The following is an 18,100-nucleotide window of genomic DNA, read 5'->3' as shown; positions in this document are numbered from 1 at the left end:
CATCTACACAACCCGCTGCCTGGGGAAAACGGGCAGCATAATCAAAGATCCCTCCCACCCAGCTTACTCACTATTGCAACTTCTTCCATCGGGCAGGGGGTACAGAAGTCTGAGAACACGCACGAACAGATTCAAAAACAGCTTCTTCCCCACTGTCACCAGACTCCTAAATGACCCTCTTATGGACTGATCTCATTAACACTATACCCTGTATGCTTCATCCGATGCCAGTGCTTATGTAGTTACATTATATATGTTGTGTTGCCCTATTATGTATTTTCTTTTCTTCCCTTTTCTTCCCGTGTATTTAATGATATGTTGAGCTGCTCGCTGAAAAATACTTTTCACTGTACCTCGGTACACATAACAATAAACAAATCCAATCCAATCCAATCCAGTCAGTGGCGTTGTGTGGAAAGTAGGATTCAGTCTGTGGAGCTCCGTGTCCCATACTCTATATGTTCAGAGTGACCATTGCACAGTCCTTGTGGAGAGAAGGTCCCATCTTCACATTGAGGATTCACTCCATCGGGTTATTTGACACTACCACCCTACTAAATGCGATCAATTTTGAAATATAATTCATGTATATTTCAGTCTCTGACACTGTATGACAGAGTCAGATTCATTCCACATTTGTAATATTGCGGTAATTCATAGGATTGTTGCATATCTTCTGTAACAATCTGTCTTTGGGATTCAGTTAAATCGCTTTGCGAGAATCTCTGGGACTGTATGAGAGTCTCATTCATTCAGTATCTTTCATTCTCTGAAAATCTGTGTGAAAGTCGAAGTAAATCTGCAATGAGCAATCTCTGATATTGTTATTGAGTGGATAAAATCATTTTGTTGTTTGTCAGTTTCCGTTCAGACGTCTGCATATCAGAATCATTACGCGTGTCCGTTGGGGGAGGGGCATATAGGCATTTGGGTGGTGAATTAATCTTTATCTGTCAGTCTCTGATGTGCACAGTACGAAGTCTGACAACACGAGGTTAAAGTCCAACAGGTGTGTTTCAAACACTAGCTTTCGGAGCACTGCTCCTTCCTCAGGTCCTGTTTTATTCTGTTCGCAGTGGAGGCCAACAAACCAAAAATACTCCAATTTACCGAATGATCCCAGTACGAAAAGCAAGGGACAAAAATTGTTTCTTTTCATATTATTTGAACAACGAAACCAAATTGAACAGGAATAAAGAAGCGCACTGAGCGGATATAATAAGCTTCGGGAGGTAATGAGAAGCTGGTTTGAGTGAGTCCCGATTGTCGGTCGGATCGTGGGTTTAGGGGTATTGATTCCCGCTGACGGAACTTCCATTTGAGATGAAATGCGAGAAGTCCCGCGTTCAAATCCCGGACGAGCCCTGTTTTTTTAATCAGGACGATGGATATGGTGTCATTGACTTCAATCGAGAGCAGGTTTGAGCTCCAGAGAATATATCAGTGCAGAACATGTGAAGAAACGAACACGACATTTAAAGACCGTTTCACCATGGTGTAAGACTCTGAATTTATCCTCATATATGAAGTAAAACAAACGAACGCTTGTGCATCCAGGTAGTTGGCTGAATGTAATGGTTGTATGTAACCCCGATAAACCTTTGATTTATTTGCTGAACAAGAATCTTTCAATCTCCGCCTTAAAAATAATCAATGTCCCGCTTCCGCCGCCTTCAGAGGTAGAGTTCCAGAGTCGCACAACTCGCTGAGAGGGAGACATTTCCCCATCTACGTCCGAAAAGGGCGACACCCTTGTTTTTAACTGCCCAGTAGTTCTGCTCTTACCCACAAGCAGAGACATCCTTTCCACGTCCACCTTGTCAAGACCATTCAAAATCTGATGTTCTTCAATCAAACCAACTGTCACTCTTCACCTCTCCTTTCCTCAATAGAAAACCCGCTCATTCCTGGGACCTATCGAGGAAATCTCCAAATTCATTTTCGGCTAGGTTTATCACCAAACCTGCCTCCTGAAGTCGATCGAAGAACTCCATACGATGCTTTAAATGTTCTTTCCATGTCTGGAAGTTGGAAATAAAACAGATTGTCCCACTTTCTCAATGCAATCCCTCAATGGTGGGATAGGATAAGAGTCCATTCTTGTAACTGCATTCACCTTTCTGTAGACCACACACAACCATTGGGTACCGTCTGGTTGAGGTACCATCACTATGGGTGAGCTCCATTGGCTGCACCCCACTTCAATTATGCCATTCTTCAGCATACCCTCAATCTCTCTGTTAAACTGTGCCAATTTTAAAGGATTAAGTCTATATGGGTGTTGTTTGATAGGGACAGCATTTCCCACATCTACATCATGTATAGCCATTTTAGTACTTCCCAATTTATCTCTACAAACTTGCCCATGTGATATCAATAACTCTTTCAGGTCAGTTGGTTTTTCCTCTGGCAGGTAACTTCACAATTCATCCCAATTTTTAAGAACATCCTCATTTTCCAATTTAATTTGAGGTATGTCAAATGCACAGTCATCTGGATTTGGGTCGTCACTTTGAGTTAGAATCATTAAAATCTCCTTTCTCTCTCCTTCCCTTTCAAAGTACCTTTTCAGCATATTCACATGACACACTCGGTGAGTCTTCCTCCTATCTGGTGTTTTTACCACATAATTCACCTCACTTAATTTCCTTTCAATCTGATACGGTCCACAAAACCTAGCTTTTAAAGGCTCCCCTACCACTGGTAACAACACTAAAACTTTATCCCCACTGGCAAAACTACGAACTTTGGTTTCTTGTCTGCTACCCGTTTCATCGCATTTTGTGCAACTTTCAAATGTTGTCTAGCCAATTCACCTGCTCTATTTAATCGTTCCCTAAAATTTGACACGTAATCCAATAGTGTAATTTCCGATTTCTCACCCACCAATTTTTCGTTTTGCAATTTAAGTGGTCCTCTTACCTCATGACCAAAAATTAATTCAAAAGGACTAAATTTGGTAGACTCATTAGGTGCATCCCTAATTGCAAATAATACGAGTGGGATTCAGGCACTAGCTCATATACACTCAAGGTGGGTTTCTTCATCTCCTCATACGTTGCAGATACCTCCTCCGGAAGTGATGCAAACACTTCACTAACTCTACCTACCAACTTTGTTTGAATCAGTAACACGCACATGTCCTGTGGCCATTTCATTTGTTTAATTACCTTCTCAAATGAAATGAAAAAGGCTTCCACTTCCTTCTCGTCAACCCTTGGCAATGCTTGGACATTTTTAAATAGATTCCCACCAAGCCTTCGACTATGACGCTCTTTCTCACTATCCTCATCGCTATCATCCAACTGTACGTTTCCCTTTACATCTGCCAATTTTAATTGATTGTCATGTTTCAAGGCCATTTCCTGAAGTTCAAACTCCCACTCTTTATCTTTTTCCCTGATCTGTACCTCCCTTTCTTTTTCGTTTTGTTCTGCTAGGGCTATTCTTGATGTTCTCCTTTCTTCTCTCTCCTTTTCATTTTCCTCTCTCTTTCTCTTTCGACTCTCTCACTCTCGTATTCATGCCGCTTTAATTCTTTCTCATGTTCCATTTGTTTAATTTGCAACTGAATTTTTGCCATTTGCAATGAGCCAAACTCTATCTCAGGCAACTTTTAATGCTTAATCACCGCCATAATTACCTCATCTTTTCGCATTTTGTCAGGTAATGTTAACTGCAATGTTCTTGCAAAATCTAACAGTCTGCTTTTCGTTTCTGTCCGTAAAGTACTACGTGTGACATTCTCAACCCCCAAAAACTTCTGCGCCTCTGAAAGAGACATTGTTCGCAACACTCTCCCCACTTAAACTAAAATACCACACCGGAAAAGCAACAATCGTTCACTGTGTTTAAGTTCACAAAAGCCAATCCAATAGATAGGCTATTATCGCGGACGGCCCCCCAATTGTTATGGGCGAGGCGTTTTCAGAACCCCAAAATGTATCATGGAGTTCAACCAACCTCTCCCTTTAATGGATTTGTTGCTTTTCCTAGCACACGGCTTGTTCCCTCGGTGTGGGATTACAATTATGGACACGTGGGTTTTTAAACACAAAACACTGTTTTTTCCATGAACTCAACTTAACATCTTAAATAAACATTCGATCTCTTAACACCCCTTACTTCAAGGATAACTCAGAAAATATTGCAACAGTAACTAAATCCTTAAAATGTTCCTTCAAACTTCCAAGCGACTGAACACCTTTGAACAGAATCACATCAGGTTAAAGGCTTTACAATTATGAATTTAAATCACCCAAATGATCCAGAGATGGTATTTTATGTCAGAGATCCAGTACCCGTCAAAGACAGACACTCCCAAGCTCTTTTCAACCTTGCAGCTCTCTGGAAACACACAGACACACACAAGCTTCAATGCAATAACTTCCTGAAGTGATTCCAGGCTGGTTTTAGAATATATTCTATCGACCAAATTACTAATGAATAACGCAGTGAACACTGCTGCGATGGCCGAGTGCTTAAGGCGTTGGACTTGAAATCTTATGGGGTTTCCCCGCGCAGGTTCGAATCCTGCTCACAGCGACTGTGTTTCAAAATGTTTGTTCGACTCCCCGCACAAGGTGCTGAATCGGAATGTTTGTAAATGAACGGTTTGAACCTATATCGAGTTCAGTCAGATATTTAACATTTTTTGGGGGAAACTGAACGAAATATAAAGAAACTCGCACTCAAATCAACAAAGGGGTGTTAAGGGGCAGCACGGGAGCCTTGTGGATTGCTTCACTGCTCCAGGGTCCCAGGTTCGATTCCAGCTTGGGTCACTGTCTGTGCGGAGTCTGCACATCCTCCCCGTGTGTGCGTGGGTTTCCTCCGGGTGCTCCGGGTACCTCCCACAGTCCAAAGATGTGCAGGTTAGGTGGATTGGCCATGATAAATTGCCCTTAGTGTCCAAATTTGCCCTTAGTGTTGGGTGGGGTTACTGGGTTATGGGGATAGGGTGGCGGTGTTGACTTTGGGTAGGGTGCTCGTTCCAAGAGCCGGTGCAGACTCGATGGGCCGAATGGCCTCCTTCTGCACTGTAAATTCTATGATTCTATAATTCTATGAATCAATAAATAATAACGTTTCCTGCAACTTTTGGAAGGAGAAGCAGGAACGGCAGCGACTGGAAACGTGGTTTAGTTTCATTCAGCTGAATGTATTTCTGGGGAACATGATCGAGGCAGAAATGGAACATATTTGAAAAATATTTTCTTGTTCTCTTTCCTTTGTCTATCTATCTGTTTCTTTTTCTCACCTCACTCTTTGTTTTTGTGCTTCTCCGGGGACTGATTGGATACACAGTGAAACTCAGCCCCATCTCATTCCAACTCTTTTGGACGAATACGTCCTGGTGATGGACGGTCCTGAATCATTGGAAGAATCGACAAACTATTCCATTCTTGTCCTTGTGAGAAGTTCCATTCCTGGTTGTGAGGTGGTTCTGGGATAAAGGGATCGAGAGAGAATGAGGTGACTGCAGTCTGACTCTTACTCTGAAAACCAGTTAGTGCGCCCTTGTACAAAGTGGATGTGTTTGAGAACAGGAGGAAAGCAGATCATGGGCCTGTGATTGATTTTATTGAGCCGGACCTTGAAAAGTGAAGCAAACTTCTAACCAGTCGGTGTCTGTCTGAGAACTGGTAAGGAATTACGGCTGATATTGAAACGGTTCATCTTTAAGGTCACTAAGATTATTGATGCAGGTAGGGCAGTAGATGTTGTCTATATGGACTTCAGTAAGGCCTTTGACAAGGTCCCTCATGGTAGACTAGTACAAAAGGTGAAGTCACACGGGATCAGGGGTGAACTGGCAAGGTGGATACAGAACTGGCTTGGCCATAGAAGGCAGAGGGTAGCAATGGAGGGATGCTTTTCTAATTGGAGGGCTGTGACCAGTGGTGTTCCACAGGGATCAGTGCTGGGACCTTTGCTCTTTGTAGTATATATAAATGATTTGGAGGAAAATGTGACTGGTCTGATTAGTAAGTTTGCAGACGACACAAAGGTTGGTGGAATTGCGGATAGCGATGAGGACTGTCTGAGGATACAGCAGGATTTAGATTGTCTGGAGACTTGGGCGGAGAGATGGCAGATGGAGTTTAATCCGGACAAATGTGAGGTAATGCATTTTGGAAGGTCTAATGCAGGTAGGGAATATACAGTGAATGGTAGAACCCTCAAGAGTATTGAAAGTCAAAGCGATCTAGGAGTACAGGTCCACAGGTCATTGAAAGGGGCAACACAGGTGGAGTAGGTAGTCAAGAAGGCATACGGCATGCTTGCCTTCATTGGCCGGGGCATTGAGTATAAGAATTGGCAAGTCATGTTGCAGCTGTATAGAACCTTAGTTAGGCCACACTTGGAGTATAGTGTTCAATTCTGGTCGCCACACTACCAGAAGGATGTGGAGGCTTTAGAGAGGGTGCAGAAGAGATTTACCAGAATGTTGCCTGGTATGGAGGGCATAAGCTATGAGGAGCGGTTGAATAAACTCGGTTTGTTCTCACTGGAACGAAGGAGGTTGAGGGGCGACCTGATAGAGGTATACAAAATTATGAGGGGCATAGACAGAGTGGATAGTCAGAGGCTTTTCCCCAGGGTAGAGGGGTCAATTACTAGGGGGCATAGGTTTAAGGTGAGAGGGGCAAGGTTTAGAGTAGATGTACGAGGCAAGTTTTTTACGCAGAGGGTAGTGGGTACCTGGAACTCGCTACCGGAGGAGGTAGTGGAAGCAGGGACGATAGGGACATTTAAGGGGCATCTTGACAAATATATGAATAGGATGGGAATAGAAGGATACGGACCCAGGAAGTGTAGAAGATTGTAGTTTAGTCGGGCAGTATGGTCGGCACGGGCTTGGAGGGCCGAAGGGCCTGTTCCTGTGCTGTACATTTCTTTGTTCTTTGTTCTTTTTTGTTAATTAGTTACAGCAAATCGATTCTTTCAGAGGTGTTGGTGTGTTGTTTTCAGAGACACTGTCATAGTTTCTGAAAATATGATTTGTGCTTGTTTTTGTTTTTTCAGTAATTTGGAAATCTATTTGGAGCGGGTGCAGTTGGTCAATATCTGTGCCTCTTGCTTGGCAGCTCCCCGGGAAGCAGCAGCTCCATTCCTATCGAGATCTGTGGACACAAACAGGAGACCCAAACTATTGAGCACTGCTGCCATCTCCTGGCTGAAAGCAAGTTGTGCAACAAGTTAACGATGTATTCGTGACACGTTTCAGTCGGAGCAAAATAACATTAACATGGTTAAATATTATCATTGTAGTAATCACATTTAAATCCCCAGATATCTGATTTCTGACTGAGCGACCCAGCTCATCCCGATCTATCGGAAAATAAAAGATTCCCATTACAGCCATATTGGTTACAAGAATATCCAATCTCTGATTTAATACATTCCCCCGCTTCATTGTTTGTGTATTCGTTCTATAAACACATTGACATTGCCCGGGGACAGGTGGTGGTATAGTGGTGACTGTCCCAGCATTTGACCCAGCTTCAGTTCCTGGCCATCACAGTGGTGAATTATTTAATTAAATATCGCAGGTCAGGACAGAAAAGGAGGGGACACTCCTCATATAAAATTCACCAACTGTTCTCATCACCCATGGGTTTCTTATCTAATAACCAGCATCAATTTGTTTTGCGTGTATACATGGTTTAAATAAACAACAATCTTCAACATTAATAACTAAGTTCTCAGTCAGAAACAATAGTAAATAGGTGGGTTAAACGGGCCAGAAATACGAGCCACGCAAAGTTCCGTTTACAGAATGAGCTTAAAACACTCCTAGTGGCTGAATAAATTAATCACTAGGTAAGTTACATAATTAATACCAGTAAAAAGTTATTACTGAAACCGGATGAAAAGGGCAGCATCTGGACACAAGGACAAGGTAAGGTCTCAGATCAGAGTAAGAGTCCTATGAAATGACACACAGAACATCAGAAATAAATTGCTTAAATACATTTATTGTGGACTGGTGCAGTCTCCTGGCTGAACGGGAGCCGTGTGACACAGACACTTTCATTCAGGGGCGTTTCAAATTGGAGTGAAATGTACACAAACAACACGAATTTCTTTCTGCTCACTGTGCCCAGTTATAGTGATCTGTCTTAAACAGCAGGAGCGGGACCCGCAGTCTTCACCTTGTTTTAAAAGAATTTAGAGTACCCAATTCATTTTTCCCAATTAAGGGGCAATTTAGCGTGGCCAATCCACCTAGCTTGCACGTATTTGGATTCTGGCGGCGAAACTCACGCAAACACGGGAGAAGGTGCAAACTTCGTGGAATCAATCAGGAGACCCAAACTATTGCGCACTGCTGCCATCTCCTGGCTGAAAGCAAGTTGTGCAACAAGGTAACGAGGTATTCGTGACACGTTTCAATTGGAGCAAAATAACATTAACATGGTTAAATATTATCACTGTAGTAATCACATTTAAATCCCCAGATATCTGATTTCTGACTGAGCGATCTGTTCATCCCGATTTATCGGAAAATGAAGGATTCCAATTACAGCCGTATTGGTTACAAGAATATCCAATCTCTGATTTAATACATTCTCCCGCTTCATTGCATGTGTATTCGTTCTATAAATACAGGCAAAGTTTGAAGAAATCAGTAACAGAGTGACCAATGTTCCCGGAGAGGTGAAACTGCCGCCCCGAACTTCATTTTATGAAGGTGATTCCAGTCACTCCCCACTTTCCCATCAGAACAACGTCCCAGAAGAAATCAAATCACCTTCACAGAACAACCATTCAGCACGAAAGTAAATGATCTGAACTATGCTGACCAGAATCAGTGTGCTCAAACGTGTGTTCTTGTTGAAAGAAAAAATGAGGAAGTGAATAGTGTGGCTACCGCAGGGCAGTAATGTTGTAGCTCCTGGTTTAAGGAGCAGAGTGCCGCAGCGGAAGCGTGTTGGGTCATTAGCCCGAGGTCGAGGAATCGAGGCTATTCTCTGCTATTTACATCCTCCCTGACACGAAAAGTAAAAATAACGCACGTTCCTGTTTGCTTTGCAGCAAATACCTATCAGAAACTTTCTTGCAGTCTCATCCCGACATTAAACCCAGGAATGACGCAGACAGCGTGACACATTACAACATTGTAAAGCTCACACAGAGGGAACCACAGAGAAAATGCTTTAAAGTCCAGGTAACTATTTGTCAAAGCTGGACTGGAAACGTTATCCAATAGTACCCAACAGAGGGGCAATATAGAGAAATAACGTTATCCAGTAATACCTCACAGGGGGCCAATAAGGAAATAAAGTTTTATCCAGCAGTAAATCACCATAGAAACCGAGTTTCCAACTTCCCCTCTCGGACGGATGTGAACACTCAAACCAGCCAGACTATTTACAAGAAGATAAGACGAATTCTACCCGGAGTCCTGTGCTCAATATTAATTCCTCAACCAGAGTCACTGAAGCAGATTATCGAGGCATTAACTGCGCTTTTGCCTGTGTGGTCTTGCTGTGCGTATTTAAACAGGAATCTCATGTCCTGAGACCAACGCTTTTCCACTCAAAGGGAGGTATTGGATCTTCCTGATGTTGAAAACCTTGCTGGAGAAATTTAACCTCATGGAGAAAAAGTCAATATTAGGAATGGGAGTCGAACCCACGCCTCTAGTGGAGACTTCAATTTAAACGCAGCAGCTTAGACCACTCGGCTGTCGTCCAAACTGAAATCAATGCAAAAATCGACATAAATTCTATCTTCATCGTCATTTAATTTCAAACAATAGATGCTTTCCCTACTTTTGATCCCTAGCCAGAGTCCTGCATCTGAGTGCCATCCTTATCCAACCCGCTGGGGGTTTAGGAGCTTCTCATTGCTACATTGATCAGTTTGCTCCAATCAACAAGAACCGAATTCCCGCTCTACCTGTTCCCCACACGAAGATATTGAGAGTCTAAGATCTGAGCGACGTAAAGTATACAATTGGAGAGTTGCATTCTGGCGACTGCAATCTCTCTCCACACGTCCGGCACACGTCCGCTGCGCCACTTTGCTCGTAGTTGATCTTCTCTGGGGTCGGGCTTGAAGCAAAGCTTGAAGGATGAGCGGCGACTTGATAGAGGTTTATAAGATGATCAGGGGAATAGATCGAGTAGACAGTCAGAGACTTTTTCCCCGGGTGGAACACACCATTACAAGGGGACATAAATTTAAGGTGAAAGGTGGAAGATATAGGAGGGATATCAGAGGTAGGTTCTTTACCCAGAGAGTAGTGGGGGCATGGAATGCACTGCCTGTGGAAGTAGCTGAGTTGGAAACATTAGGGACCTTCAAGCAGCTATTGGATAGGTACATGGATTACGGTAAAATGATATAGTGTAGATTTATTTGTTCTCAAGGGCAGCACAGTAGCATTGTGGATAGTGCAATTGCTTCACAGCTCCATGGTCCCAGGTTCGATTTCGGCTTGGGTCATTGTCTGTGCGGAGTCTGCACGTCCTCCCCGTGTCTGCGTGGGTTCCTCCGGGTGCTCCGGTTTCCTCCCACAGTCCAAAGATGTGCGGGTTAGGTGAATTGGCCAATGATAAATTGCCCTTAATGTCCAAATTGCCCTTGGTGTTGGGTGAAGGGTTTGGGTTTGGTTTTGGGTTTGGGTTTGGGTTTGGGTTTGGGTATGGTGCTCTTTCCAAGAGCCGGTGCAGACTCAAAGGGCCGAATGGCCTCCTTCTGCACTGTAAATTCAATTATAATCTATGATTAATCTAGGACAAAGGTTCGGCACAACATCGTGGGCCGAAGGGCCTGTTCTGTGCTGTATGTTCTATGTTCTAAATCAGTAAGAGCGTGATCAATGTTCCCAGCGAGGTGAAACTGCCGTCCTGAACTTCTTTCTATGAAGGTGATTCCAGTCATTCCCCACTTTCTCATCAGAACAACGTCACAGAATAAATCACAACCGTTCAGCACGAAAGTAAATTAACTGAACTATGCTGACCAGAATCAGTGTGCTCAAACGTGTGTTCGTGTTGAAAGAACAAATGCGGAAGTGAATAGTTGTGTGGCTACAGCCAGGCAGTACTGTTGTAGCTCCTGGTTTAAGGAGCAGCGTGCCGCAGCGGAAGCGTGCTGGGCCATTAGCCCGAGGTCGAGGAATCGAGGCTATTCTCTGCTATTTACATTCTACCTCACAGCAAAAGTAAACATAACGCACGTTCCTGTTTGCTTTGCAGCAAATACCTTTCAGAATCCTTCTTGCAGTCTCGCCCCAGGAATGAAGGAGACAGCATGACACAGTACAACATTGCATAGCTCACACAGAGGGAACCACAGATAAAATGCTTTAAAGTCTCTGCTCAATTGATCCTCAAGATAAACACTTCCAAATTCCACCAATTCCATTGGGAAATGCATGAATATAGATTGTTTAAATTTTACATACTTCTAACACCTCTCCGTCCACCCGATCACATTCTATCACCGACAGTTCATGTGAATCTCCCGCGCTCTGTTGCGGTTCTGTGTCGTGGCCAGTAGATGTCAACACACTGTGGTAGAGAGAAGTTCACAGATTAGAGTGAGACACAACTGATAAAAATTGTTTTTATTATATTAAAGTTGGGACGGCGGGATTTCGAGAAGATAATATGTGGTGATGATCTTTTCTTATATTTTGGTTGTGTTTGGTCGATTGCGTTATCAGCGGGAAACCCTTTTCCCTAGAACGCATGACCTCGAAGCGGGAGCACGCAATTTAGCCTCCTGAGCCTAACACCTTCCATGTGATGTTGGCTGATTCCATCCTGGCGTCAACTCCACCGTCTTCCCGTTCTCCGTATCCCTTCAACTCCTTACCAATAAGAATCTCTCTACCCCCTCCTTAAACTTACTCACTCTCCCTGCATCCAACGCAATCTGGGGTACCGAATTCCACGGAATCATAAACCCTTTGGGATAAGTAGTTTTTCCTCAATTTAAAAAATTTTTACAGTGCAGAAGGAGCCAATTCGGCCCATCGAGTCTGCACCGGCTCTTGGAAAGAGCACCCTACCCAAGGTCCACACTTCCACCCTATCCCCATAACCGAGTACCCCACCCAACACTAAGGGCAATTTTGGACACTAAGGGCAATTTTATCATAGCCAATCCACCTAACCTGCACATCTTTGGACTGTGGGAGGAAACCGGAGCACCCGGAGGAAATCCACGCACACACGGGGAGGATGTGCAAAACTCTGCACTGACAGTGACCCAAACCGGAATCGAACCTGGGACTCTGGAGCTGCGAAGTAATTGCGCTACCCACAATGCTACTGTGCTGCCCCAAAAAGGCAGATGTGCTACTAACAAATAGCAACTTGTTCCCGTTTGGTGTGAATGAGAATATGAACAGCCGAAGATGGTTGCGATCCATCGACCTTTGGGTTACGGGCCCAGCACGATTCCCTTGCGCCATTGAGCTCGTGGCCAAATCTATTATTCTAAGAGCATGCCCTCTCCTTTTAGAATGCCCCACAAGAGGCAGCAACAGCTCCACGTCAACTTTTTCCATACCTTTTGGCACCTGATACAACTCAATTAGATAATTGCGCATAGATTCTGAGTGAGAAACTGTGGACCAGTCTTCCTCAGTTTGAAACTCACGATGTCGCACAATAACATCCGATTCAACTATTAGATCGATGACCGGGAATCTAACTGGGACAACAGCTTGGAAGAAAACTTTGCTCACCACTCTCCCATCATCGCTGCATTTCCAATTTTGGACACTAGGTGGAATAGAAGGAGGCAGATACATTCCATCAGTTCATGGATGCAAAACGAATTAAGACATGTTGACAGGGGCAGTTGTGGGGCGAGGTGGCCGAGTGGTTAAGGCGATGGGCTGGTAATCCTTTGTGTTCTGCATACGTGTGTTCGAATTCCGTCCTCGTTGATTTTAAATCCACTTTTCTCGGATGTAGGCCTCATTTTTCCTAGATGGATCTGCAATCACTGATGCGACAATCTATTCCAAGTTGTCAGGCCAGATTGCATCGAGTTGGGTTAGAGGACGGAGTAACGAAGGCAGACGGGTTTGCGGCTTAACCGCTCTTTGACACCAGTTCATCTTCGGCTACCCACAGTATAGTCGAGGATACCGGGTTGACTTCTCACATAATTACCTTCTGCCACCTCTCCTGGATGATCTTCCTCTTGTTTGTACACTGGGGGGTTGCTTCGGGCACATGTCTGTGAGAAGATCGGACATTAAAGTTCCATGAAGTAAAGGAGTTGTACCACGTGGTTAATGGGATGCACAAGAAACCTTTGTGCTCTGCGCACGTGGGTTCCAATCCCATCCTCGTCTGTCATGTGTCTGTTGTGTCTCTGGTCTACTTCATGAGCATGAAGTACAAATGCTGTCATTTTTAGCTTTGATTCACGGGCTTGGCGGGTGGTGAATTCGGCGAACACTCTCCATGTTGAAACCACATTATAAAAAGGTGAGAAAGTTACTTATTTCACTCCCTGCCCTAATTGCGCATACATTCTGAGTTGGAAACTGTTTCTTCCTCTCAGTTTGAAACTCACAAAGTCGCGCAAAAGATAAGTTCAGAAAATAAATAAACATAATTCAGCCATTAGACGCATCGAGTCTGCCCCCCCCCCCCCCCCCCCCCCCATTCTATCATGGCTGATATCTTCTCCATCTGTGACCTACAATGTTCCAGATGAAGAGGTCGATTGCGATATCAGCAGGAACACCTTCTCCCTAGAACGCATGACCGCGGAGCGGGAGTAGGCAATTTAACCTCCTGAGCCTAACACCTTCCATGTGATCTTGGCTGATCCCATCCTGGCTTCAACTCCACCGTCTTCCCGTTCTCCGTAACGCTTCAACTCCTTCCCAATAAAACTCTCTCTACCACCTCCTTAAATTTACTCACTCTCCCTGCATCCAACGCAATCTGGGGTACCGAATTCCACAGAATCATAAACCCTTTGGGATAAGTAGTTTTTCCTCAAATCTTTTTTCACATTGCTATCTCTTATTCTAAGATCATGACCTCGCCTTTTAGAATGCCCCACAAGAGGAAGCAACAGCTCCACGTCAACTTTTTCCATACCTTTTGGCATCTGATACACCTCAATTAGATAATTGCGCATAGATTCTGAGTGTGAAACTGTTGGCCAGTCTTCCTCAGTTTGAAACTCACGATGTCACACGATAACATCCGATTCAACGGCCGGGAATCGAACCGGGACAACTGCTTGGAAGAAAACTTTGCTCACCACTCTCCCACCATCGCTGCATTTCCAATTTTGAACACCAGGTGGAAAAGAAGGAGGCTGATACATTCAACCAGTTCATGGATGCAAAACGAATTAAGACATATTGACACGTGCACTTGTGAGACGAAGTGGCCGAGTGGTTATGGCGCTGTGCTGCTAATCCATTGTGCTCTACACATGTGTGTTCGAATTCCATGCTCGTTGATTTTAAATCCACTTTTCTCGGAAGTAGGTCTCCTTTTTCCAAGATGGATATGCAATCACTGATGTGACAATCTATTCCAAGTTGTCAGGCCAGATTGCATCGAGTTGGGTTAGAGGACGGTGGAACGGAGACAGACGTGTTTGGGGCTTAACCGCTCTTTGACACCAGTTCTTCTTCGGCTACCCACAGTACAGTCGAGGATACCGGGTTGACTTCTCCCATAATTACCTCCTGCCACCTCTCCTGGATGAACATCCTCCTGTTTGTGCACTGGAGGGTTGCTTCGGTCACTTGTCTGTGAGAAGGTCAGATATTAAAGTTCCATGAAGTAAAGGAGTTGTACCACGTGGTTAAGGGGATGCCCAAGAAACCTTTGTGCTCTGCGCACTTGAGTTCGAATCCAATCCTCGTCTGTAACGTATCTGTTGTGTCTCTGTTTGATCCACTTCATGAGGGTGACGGAAAAATGCTGTGATTTTTAGTGTTTGGGGCTTGGGGTTGTGAATAATCGAACACTTTCCATATTGAAACCACTTTAGAAAATGACGAGAAAGGTACTTAATTCACTCCCCCCCCCCCCATAATTGCGCACACATTCTGAGTTGGAAACTATTTCTTTCCCTCAGTTTGAAAGTCATGAAGCGGCGCAAACGATAGATTCATCAGATATATGAGCAGTATTACGCCATTCGACCCATCGAGTCTGCCCACCATTCGATCATGACTGAAATGTTCATCATCTGCTACCTGAAATGTTACGGAACAAGAGATCGATTGAGATATCAGCCAGAACACCTACTCCCGAGAACTCATAACATTGGAGCTGGGATATGCAATTTAGCCTCTTGGGCGTAAAACCTTCCATGTGATCTTGCCTGATCAAACATAATGGCCTCAACACCGCCGTCCTGCCCGTTCTCCAGAACCATTCAACTCATTACCAATAAAAGTCTCTCTAAGTCCTCCTTAACTTTCTCACTGTCCCTACATCCACCACACTCTGAGGAAGTGAATTCCACAGAATTACAACCCTTTGGGAGAAGTAGTTTTTCTTTTTTAAATTTGCCTCCTCATATTCTAAGATGATGACCTCTCGTTTTAGACTGCCCCACAACAGGTACCATCAACTCCACGTCTACAATATCTACACCTTTTCGCATCTGAAACACCTCACTTAGATAATCCGCATAAATTCTGAATGAGAAACAGTTGACCAGTCTTCCTCAGTTTGAAACTCAGGATGTCGCGCAAAAACATCCGATTCAACTATTACTGCGATGGACGGGAATCGAACCGGAGTCAACGGTTTCAAAAGCAGCGATGCTCACCACTATACCACCATCGCTGCATTTCCCCCGTCGAATGCCTGGTTGAATATAAAGAGGCAAATAATTGCCATCAGTTCATGGATACAAAACGAATTAAGACGTATTGAGGCAAAAAGTTGTGCGACGAGGTGGCCGAGTGGTTAAGGCGATGGACTGCTAATCCATTGTGCTCTGCACACGTGGGTTCGAATCCCATCCTCGTCGATTTTTCGTCCATTGTTTCTCGGAAGTGGGATTCATTTTTACACGATGGATCTGCAATCACTGATGTGACAAACTATTCCAAGTTGTCAGGCCACTTGCATCGAGTTGGGTTAGAGGAGGGACGAACGGAGGCAGGCGTGTTTGGGGCTTAACCCCACATTGCCACCAATTCTTCTTCGGCTACCCACTGTGCCATCGAGGTTACCGGGTTCACTTCTCCCATTATTAACTTCTGCCACCTCTCGTGGATGATCGTCCTCCTGATTGTACATTGGTGGGGTGCTTCGGCTACTTGTCTGTGACAAGATCAGATATTAAAGTTCCATGAACTAAAGGGGTTGTACCACGTGGTTAAGGTGAGGCACAATAATCCATTGTACTCTGCACACGTGGATTCAAATCCCATTCTTGTCTGTAACGTGTCTGTTGTATCTCTGTTTCGTCCACTTCATGAGGATATAGAAAAAAGGCTGTGATTTTTAGCTTTTGTTTAAGGGCTTGGCGGGCGGTGAATAGTCGAACACTGTCCATGGTGAAACCAAATAATAAAAAGCTGAGAAAGTTACTTTTCACTCCCTGCCCTAATTGCGCATAAATTCTGAGTTGGAAACTGTTCCTTCCCCTCAGTTTGAAACTCACGAAGTCGCGCAAAAGATAAGTTCATAAAATACAGGAGCAGAATTAAGCCATTAGACCCATCGAGTCTGCCCCGCCATTCTATCACGGATGATGTGTTCCTCATCTGTTACCTACAATGTTACAGATGAAGAGGGCGATTGATCTCAGCTAGAATACGTCCTCACTATAACACATGACCTAGGAGCGGGAGAAGGCAATTTAGCCTTCTGAGCCTAACACATTCCATGAGATCTTGGCTGATCCCATACTGGCCTCAACTCCAGACGTTCTCCATAATCCTTCCACTCATTACCAACAACAATCTCTCTAACTCCTCCTTAAATCTATTCAGTGTCCCTGCATCCATCGCAATCTGGGGTAGTGAATTCCACAGAATCACAAGCCTTTCGAGGCTAGATTCACAGTATAAAAGTGATCCACTACAGTGCAGACTGTGTTTGCACTGAGTGCTGAATTTGGTGCATTTGAGTGCTATAGTGAGAGTTTGGTGACTGAGGGAGTGCTGAATTTGGTGCATTTGAGTGCTCTAGTGAGAGTTTGGTGACTGACGGAGTAAAGTGAGGAGGGAGTAAAGTGCTGCTTGCATTTTTTTTCCTCCATTTCCGCAAAGAGTGAGAAGAGAGCCAGGAGTTTACAGAGAGTGCAGCTGACTGGGAGCAGTGTCGGAGGGCGGAGATCCAGTTGGTCCACAGGGCAGCTATATTCTGCAAGGTAAGAGGGGATGGAGGCTAGGCCAGTTGCATGCTCCTCCTGTAGGATGTGGGTGGTGAGGGATACCACCGATGTCCGCGCTGACTATACCAGCGGGAAGTGCACCCAACTCCAGCTCCTCAAAGACCGTGTTAGGGAACTGGAGCTGAAGCTGGATGAACTTCAGATCATCCGGGAGGCAGAGGGGGCGATAGAGAAGAGTTACAGGGAGGTAACCACACCCAAGGTACAAGACAAGAATAGCTGGGTTAGAGTCAGGGGCGGGGGGGGGGGGGGGGAGGGGGAGGCAGACATTCCAGGGATCCCTCGTGGCCGTTCCCCTTCAAAATAATTATACCGTTTTGGACGCTGTTGGGGGGTGACCTACCGGGGGAAGGCCCTAGCGGCCAGGTCTCTGGCACTGAGTCTGGCTCTGGGGCTCAGAAGGGAAGGGGGGAGAATAGAAAAGCAATAGTTGTAGGAGATTCAATGGTTAGGGGAATAGATAGAAGATTCTGAGGTCGTGAGCGAGACTCCCGGAAGGTATGTTGCCTCCCGGGTGCCAGGGCCAAGGATGTCTCGGATCGTGTCCGCAGGATCCTTAAGGGGGAGGGGGAGCAGCCAGAAGTCATGGTGCACATTGGTACCAACGACGTAGGTAGGAAAAGGGGTGTGGAGGTAATAAATGAGTTTAGGGAGATAGGCTGGAAGTTAAAAGCCAGGACAGACAGAGTTGTCATCTCTGGTTTGTTGCCGGTGCCACGTGATAGCGAGGCTA

At 44.8% G+C, this 18,100-nt stretch overlaps 2 non-coding genes across 2 annotated transcripts; both read left to right on the top strand.

Annotated features, from left to right (window-relative positions):
• Positions 1–4,463: 4,463 nt before the first annotated feature.
• Positions 4,464–4,545, top strand: trnas-uga (transfer RNA serine (anticodon UGA)). The gene has a single exon. It is a non-coding gene; the product is annotated as a tRNA-Ser (tRNA).
• Positions 4,546–15,911: 11,366 nt separating this feature from the next.
• On the top strand, positions 15,912–15,993 carry trnas-gcu (transfer RNA serine (anticodon GCU)). Its single transcript has one exon. It is a non-coding gene; the product is annotated as a tRNA-Ser (tRNA).
• The last annotated feature ends 2,107 nt before the right edge of the window (positions 15,994–18,100 follow it).

Source organism: Scyliorhinus torazame, chromosome 24, assembly GCF_047496885.1.
Source record: "Scyliorhinus torazame isolate Kashiwa2021f chromosome 24, sScyTor2.1, whole genome shotgun sequence".
In the NCBI taxonomy this organism is placed as follows: domain Eukaryota; kingdom Metazoa; phylum Chordata; class Chondrichthyes; order Carcharhiniformes; family Scyliorhinidae; genus Scyliorhinus; species Scyliorhinus torazame.
Note: the sequence above shows the minus strand (reverse complement) of the source record. Positions and strands in the feature narration are given on the sequence as shown.